The sequence below is a fragment of the Herpailurus yagouaroundi genome, unplaced genomic scaffold (assembly GCF_014898765.1).
Source record: "Herpailurus yagouaroundi ecotype Mexico unplaced genomic scaffold, PumYag 186, whole genome shotgun sequence".
NCBI lineage: Eukaryota > Metazoa > Chordata > Mammalia > Carnivora > Felidae > Herpailurus > Herpailurus yagouaroundi.
The window spans coordinates 34,103,098-34,111,342 of NW_024412417.1; the positions used below are offsets into that span (position 1 = coordinate 34,103,098).

At 43.2% G+C, this 8,245-nt stretch overlaps 1 long non-coding RNA gene across 1 annotated transcript; it reads left to right on the top strand.

Annotated features, from left to right (window-relative positions):
* Positions 1–1,353: 1,353 nt before the first annotated feature.
* Positions 1,354–7,820, top strand: LOC121042970 (uncharacterized). Its single transcript, XR_005796569.1, has 2 exons — positions 1,354–1,516; positions 7,635–7,820. It is a non-coding gene; the product is annotated as an uncharacterized LOC121042970 (long non-coding RNA).
* The last annotated feature ends 425 nt before the right edge of the window (positions 7,821–8,245 follow it).

Consider the following 8,245-nt stretch of genomic DNA (forward strand, 5'->3'; position numbering starts at 1 on the left):
CCTTGAAAGGGAAACAGAGAGCCTGGGGAGATGAGCCTCTGGTCAAACCCTCACAGCCCCTCCTCTGGAAGCTGAATCTTCCCCTTTGAACTCTCATCTGAGCACCCAAAAGCGGGGTGGGGGGGAGAGGAGGTGTGGCCAGTCGAGGGGCGTTTGGCCTCTTAGAAGGGCCGCTGGGCAGATGGTGTCAGACTTGGGTGGGGGGGCGGCTAGGTGGCCTTGTGTAATTCTGGAAGCTATGTTCCCACTCTCCAAGCTGCCTGCTGGGTCTTCCCAGAGAGGGTGTCCTTTTCCATCACGCTGGAGTGGACCCTCCTGCAGCCCAGGAGAGAAAGGTGTCTACCCAGCATCCAAAGAAGCCCCCTCTTCTGGGGCAGCCAAGGTAGGAAGCAGGAGGAGGACCACTTCCTCGGGTCCTGGAGCATGCCCATGCTTGGCCACCCCAGGCTTGATAATAGCAGCCACCCCTACACACGGTCGTCCCCCTGTGCCAGCCACAGGTGCTACACTAGGTCCCCTGTGAACAGACCAGTTTGGAAGAGAGCCAGGGAATGCTTTTATGCCATCTCTTCCTGGGCCGGGACAGACACTGGGCTTCCCACTTCCTCTGTAGCATCCCCCCCCCCCCGCTGCCCCCTGTAACCTCTTCCTTAGGTGCATTTTCATACTGATTTTTAATTTAACAAATGCTCATACAGCACTATTCTGCTGTTAAAGCACTGTTTAAGTACTTTAGAACTATTAGCTTATTCTAACCTTCAGACTGACCCTTGGAGGCAAGTAACATTATCCTTGCTTTCCGGGTAAGGAAACTCAGGCACAGAGAGGTAATTGCCCGAGGTCCACAGCCAGCATCGTAGAGAGTCTACTAGCCTCGCTCCAGAGTCTGGGTCAGGATCCCTAAGCTCTGTCTTCTCATTTAAGTCCTACAACCACCCAGCAAGGTAGGGATTATTCCCACCTACTCAGGACACTGAGACTCAGGTTAATTTTGCTCAAGGTCACGCAGATATAAGTGACAAGATGGCAATGGAATTCACTTTTGTCTGACCCCAAGCTGACACAGACTGATCTAACAGCTCAGACTACGGAGGAAGAACATTCTACCTTTATGAGTGTACATAGCACGAGTCCTTTCCTTAAATCTCCTGTAGCCAATCAGGAACACCCCCTTCCCATTACCTGAATTCTTCTTTCTCTTCTTCCATTTTCTTTCTTTATCTCTACCTGTCACCGTGTTTGGACCCTCTACTTGGAAGGCGAATAGCAGTACTGATCACCAAGGGCATATTGTATTATCTTTGAGTATAATAGGAGTGCTGCTAATATTTTCTTCTTTCTTTTCCAAGGACAGCGGTTTACTGTGGCTCTTTGGTGCCCAGGAAGAGCCCTGCATCAGGAGGAAGATGGTGGAGGTACTGACTATGGCTCTACCTCTTGCTTCCAAGAGAACTTGGACAAGTCACGTGACTTCTCTGATCTTCAGCGTTACCATGTAGCATCGGACAAGATCTAGGTTAGTTATTCAAATTTTTACATTTAGCTTCTTTTTTTTTTAAGTTGCAGCATATGTTGGTTACAAGAAATCTTAAAAGTACCTCCAAATACAAAAGAGGTACCGTATTTGTTAATGTATCATGGTGGCCATGGAGGGCTCTGCCGAGCTTAAGTTTGGAAATCAGTGCATTAGATAATAACAAACTGCATGATTATATGAAGCCAAGAGGATCAATATATTAGTTTCCTAGGTAAAAAAATTACCACACATTTGATGGCTTAAAACAACTGAAATGCATTGTCTCACGGTTTTGGAGACCAGAAGTTCAAAACCAAAGTGTCGGCAAGGTCACACCCACTCCAAAGACCATACGGGAGAATCCCTCCTTGCCCCCTCCTGAACTTCTGGTGGCTCTGACAACCTTGGCGTTCCTTGGCTTGTAGCTACATCACACTGATCTCTGCTTCTGTCTTCGCATGGCCTCCTCCCCTGTGTTCTGTATCTTCTCTTTCCTCTCTTCCAAGGACACATGTCATCGGATTTAGGCCCCACCTGGATAATATAGGATGTTCTCCACCCAAGATGCTTAACTTACATGTGCAAAGACTCTTTTCCTAATAAGATCATAGTCACAGGTTCTAGGGATGTGGATGTGGATGTATGTATCGTTTAGGGCCACCATTCAATCCGCTGCAATCGGTAATACCTTTTAAGCATCTAGTTATATACCAGGCATTTTGCGAAGCCTGCCAGACAACAGAGATACTTAAGATAAAAATGCTACTCCCTGGAAATCTCGAGGCTCATTTGAGAATCTCTGTTTAATTTCAGGCCTCCTCCCTCCCTTTATTCCTTTTAAAGATAGGTTTATGGAGATATAATTTACATGCAGTAACCTTCACCCTGGTTAGGTATCCACCTGATGAAACAGGCTTAGAGAGGTAAAATAATTTGCTCCAGAGTACACAGGGAGGAAGTGGCAGAATCTGGGATTTGAGCCTATGTTCCCTATCACCAGGGCTTGCGTATCAAACCAGCGGTCTCCAAGGTCTCCACTCTTTCTTTGGGTGCTTCCACCTCCTCCCCTGTCAGATGAAAAGGCTGGCAAGATGCTTTCTAGAGGATCTGAGGGCTCTGACATTGGAAACTGTCATGGTGAAGTGCAGAGAAGCACTCTTTACTCAAAGGAACCCTTCAGGACGAGGAGAATCTTCCTGAGATGGAAATTTGTATGCCTTCCAGAAGCATTTGGCTGATTTGTGTCTATGTGCTGGTTAAATGGATTTACAGCTCATGATATCTCATTTCAATTTAACTAATCCTCACAAAATGGACAAGTGATTTAAGTGGTTCCGTGAAGGAACTGCAAGCTGAAGATAATATTAATGAGGCAAACCCGAGGGACCTGCGGGAGGATGGCCGGCTGGATGCTTCTGTAACTCCTGGTGCTTTTGCCGCTTTTCAGCGAATGACTGGATAAAAATAATGGCAGTCTAATTACATCAATCACAGCATTGGTTGAAAGACTTAAAAAATTATTGAGAAGACTATTTGAAATATGGCCTTTCATCCACTGTGGTTAATGATGAGTCTCTCTTTGCATCTTGACATAACTGATGAGGGTATGAAGCCATTGCAATTAGCAAGACATTAAGAATTTTTTTCCCCAGCTGGTTAAAGGCATGATACTCAATCCAGGCCTTTACAGACTTTGGTTAAAACTCATAATTTTGAATTTATTGCTTAAGAGCAAAAGTGGGAGGCCATAATCCATTGGTCAAATGCTTGCTCCCCTTGCTATGGTAAAAAAGGGCTGAAGAAGTACCTGAAAACTACCTAGGGACACATTAAAATGGATTCCGTAGTCATTAAATATTGTTGCAAGATTCATAGACCTTGTTGCTGAAGAGTTGAAGGGACATCAAACAAATAATTCAGTGTGAGAGATTTGGTATGCACTTGGTGGAAAGTACAATAGTTCTAGCATGTTTCAGCTTATGCTGTTTCTAGATTGCTCATGTCAGTCATGAAACACATTGGAGGGCCCTTTCTTATGAGCTCTTTAAGAAAAGATGTGCCAGAAAAAAATTATGTTCTCAACAGTAACTAAATTTCTTTTTTTTAAATTTTAAATGTTTTTATTTGTTTTTGAGACAGAGAGAGACAGAGCATGAGCAGGGGAGGGGCAGGGAGAGGGGGAGACACAGAATCTGAAGCAGCCTCCAGGCTCCAAGCCGTCAGCACAGAGCCCGACGCGGGGCTTGAACTCCCAGAGTGTGAGATCATGACCTGAGCTGAAGTTGGACGCTCAGCCGACTGAGCCACCCAGGCGCCCCAGTAAATGAATTTCTTAACAAAAGCAATACTTTGGGTATGTATGTCAATTAGAGTGGAAAAAAAATTTCATGAGCTAGCACCCTATGTGAAATTTATTTACTGCTTTGTCCACAGCAAGCTATGTAAGCCAGGAAGTTTAAGCCGCAAAAGTACAGAGCACAACAGGCTCTCATTGATGTGGATTATTACATAGAGGCAAGAAGTTTAAAATATGGCAGAATCTTTATAACACTTTGTAATTAGATAGGAACTTCGCCCGGAAATATTTTATTCAAGAAGGGATTCCTTTATTCTCTTCTGGCCAAGTGTTTGAAATGGCGAGTGAACAAATTCAAGGGTTCAAATTATTTGGTCTTTTCCAGGCTGACAAGTAGCTGTCAGGAGTGAGCTATAGCAGGTACATTTGAAAAAAAAACACAAACAGTGCACTTAAGTTGTCCCCACAGGGTAGATGTCACCACTTAATAACGAGACAGTAACTGCCTTCCGAAGAAACGAGTAAGCTGTGGTGAGATGCCATCATACGTATGTGCACCAAAATGGCCAAAATGAAAAAAGATGGACAATACCAAGAGGAGGTGAGAATGTGGAGCGCTCAGACCTCCAACCTTGGCCGGAATGCAAATTCTCGGAACCAGTCAGGCAACTGTTCGGCACTGTGTAAAAAGCAGAACATAAGCAAACCCAGTGACCCAGCAATTCCACTGCAGGCATATACCTGATGGAAATTCAAACACGCTCTTGGAAAAGGTAGGCTTTGCAATGCACATAGCAACACTGTTTCTAATATACTAACACTGAAATTTATCCAACGTCCCATCAAAAGCAAAATGGATCAACTTATTGTGCATTGGCAGGAGACAAACCCCTACGTGATGAGAATAAGTGATCCATGACAACTTCAGTGATATGGATGAATCTCACAAATAAAGTTTTGAGCAAAATGAGCCCGACACACAATAAGGTGCTTCCTGTATGATTTCACTCACATGAAGTTTAAAGAAACACAACAAACAGGCAAAATGAATCTGAAAGCTAGGATAGTGGTTACCTTGGCCATGGAAATAACTGGAAAGGGCACAAAAGAGCTTTTGATAATGTGACTGCAGATAATGTTCTGTTTCTTGTTCTGTGTCTTTAGCTGGGTGTGCTCAGTTAAATACAAATACATTCATCTGTACACTTGTGTACATTTTCCTGTATGCATGTTGTTCTTGAATACAAAGGAAAAAATGATACTTTTCCCATGAAGACAGTGTTTGAGCACTGAGGGTGTGAAACATTTCCAGTGGTAGTATTGTTAAAAATGATGTGTTATAACTGAGATCTGTGTTCCTGGAAGGACTGAAACAGAATATTCTAGCCTGTTTTAAGTTTCCAAAGGTAACGTTATTGAATGTTCAACTAGTTTTTTTTTTCTTTTTAATTCCAATAAATCGTGGGGAGAATGGATTGTTATCAGGGAGTTTAGAGATGTACTAGCCAAATTTCACCAAAAACCTTTGCATAACTGGTAGATGGAATTGAAAAATGAGTATTATGACTAAGGTAACAATGCTGTGCTTCTTTCGTTTGAATTTACATGTCTCTTCCAGTAATGACAGGCACTAAAAGCAAGTGTCAGAACAAACTGAATTTAGGACCAAACCATTAATCACTATGTCATGCAGATTAATCCAAGATTGAAAAAACTGAGAAAAGCATATTCAAAATCATATTGGTCTCACTAAAAGAATTTTTATTATATCAATAATTTTTCACGAAAGCAAAAAAGTTCTTAAGAGTCGCTAAATAAAATAAAAATTAATAAAAATTCTTTAATTCATCTTGATTTCAACCTTTTAAATTGACATTTTATGTATATTTTATAATATTGATAATATATTAGAATAATAATATGTATAGATAAATTAAAAATATACATGCATGCACTGAAAGTCTGTGCTTGAAGTTTCATTGTTGATAGGGTGCTCAATCAGAAAAAAGCTCAGAGACGGTTGGTCTCCACCAGCAGTTAGCCATTAGAAACAGGTTATTTTAATTGATATGGGTGAGGAACCAAAGAGATGAAGTACTGAATTCTCAACGTGCCACTTACTGCCAAAATGTGCCAAAATCTGTGATTCTGAGCAATCAGTCAATGTACCTGGATCTGGGTGTTCTCGTTAGTAGAACAGAAAGTTAGCCCCTGTTGGAAAAAGTTTGTCCAGGTAATTAAATGAGTCAATATACGTAAATTTCTTAATACCTTGAGTGGCTTATGGAGGTTAAATCAATAGTCACTTCTACTGTCACATAGTCATTTACTAGTGTTTTCCAAACTTGCCTCATGATAAGGATCTTCTGCATGCTTAGGAAAATGCTTGGGTCTACCTCAGATTTTCTGAATTAAAATCTTCATGGGTAGAACCTTGGAGGTTGTATCTTTAAAAGGCAATTTTTATGGCCAAGCAAGTTTGAGAAAGACTGATTTACAAGGTGCTGAAGCTCTCTTCCCTTTAATGATTAGCTCCATGCATGAGTCTTACCTCATAAGAGCCAGAAACTCTCATAGGACCATCTCTGTCCTGCACAGCATCCAGCAGAGAGCTCTATAACCCACTGGGTGGAGAAGGCCAAGGTGAGCGCTCCATGTCTGGGCTGATAAACAAAAAATGGGTCCTAGTTGGACCCATTGGACCCACTGGAGAGACTGGGAGAGGCAACAGGCTGACATGTCTGCAGGAGAGGGGCAGCGTGAAGAAGTAGGAGGAACTTCCCCCTTGGGCTTGGGCTCAGAAGTAGGACTAGTTCCTTGGGGGGCTAAGTGGGAGATGCTGGAGGGAAAGCATGGGGCCTAGGCACACCGGGAAGGCTCTGAGTCCTAAGTCCTATGTCCGAGGTGGGAGCTGGCCACAACTGACCGATAAAATTAGACAGGTCCAGGATGGGATAGATATGGTGCTTTACGTTTGACCTTGTTGATGAAGATCCACACATTCCATTCCCATTGACTTAGGAGAGACTGGTCCTTGAGATGGAGGCTTGTCCTGTGCATGAGGATCGAGCAGGCTAGAAGCATAGGAGGTGCTTGCTTATTCAGGCTGGCCTATACTCGGTGCTTAATAAATGCATGCACATTCAGCATGCAGTTGGGTAATCCCACTGAATCGTCTCTTGCCATTTTGTCTTCTGTGCATCCAATTTTCTTCCCCGTTCTTCTCCCTGCCTCCGCAAGGAAGATCGTCCCGGGTGGGCAGCACTCTCTCCTGTGTTTGCTCTTCCCTAGCACAGACGCTCTGCTGTGTCCTGACAGCCCTGAGTTGCCCTCAATTTGAAGGTGTGGATAATTAAGCTAATGAACACTTTTCCACTGGCTGCTGAAAGCCTCATTAATCTACACACATGTTGCCACAGGCAAATTATGGCGTCAAGGGTGGGAGGATCAACAAAAATAACTTCAGAAATTCATTAATCAGACTTAGTCAAGCTCGCTGTTTGGAACGGGGAGTTCTTATCCAGCCGTGGCCAGAGGATCAGATTTTTTTTTTTTTTCCCAGCTACATGAAAGGGACTTCTTAAGCAATATTTCGGAACATCTAGGTTATTGTACTGGTATTTATGACTCTAGTGGTTGATGCTAATGAAATCTGTCCGAAGACTTCTGTGTGGAGGATTCGAGAAATGCTGAGTGGATGGTCAGGTTTCCAAGCACACAAGAGGGAAAATATGATCACAAGATCAAACGTAAAAACATACCTAGCTCTGATGGAAGTGGTTCAGGCCACCAAATAGTCATTTTCTCCCCAACATTTCACAGGTGTCCTTGGAGTCATTTGGAGCTGGTGACTCCTTCCTGTTAATGGATGGTGAGCAGGGGCAAGATCTGGCATGCCTCCATGGCCGACTCAGAGCCCACCGTTCTAGATGGCAAAATAACAAGATGGGGAACTGCTTGACCCATATGGGATTCACAGGCATGAAGAATAAAGTATATGATAAGCCATGGAGATCTCTTACTTATCTGTTAATCAGCAGAGTCTGTTGCCTCCTGGTCTATTCACCAACCACTTAAGGCTAAGGGTTGTTTTTTTCGAATATGGTGATTAGATTAGTTGTCTCATATCCTCATGAGCAGAGAGTCTGGATTGCAGCATGGCCTTCAACAGGCTCTTCTATGGATAAGTTGGGGTCTTTTTCAGACATTTGGGGTCATGGGTGCCGGATGATAAAATAGTTACATGGATTCTAAGCTTCCTGAATAACCATTTACCCTAAAAGTGCTCGTTAGCAAATTAACGTGAGCCTCAGGAGAGATCTCTACTCAATGTTGTTCAACAGTTTAATCGGTGACTTGGGTGTGCCACTGAGAAGGGAAACACACTGAGGGTCTTGACTGACAGAGTCAGAACTCAAACTCTGGCAGTCGAG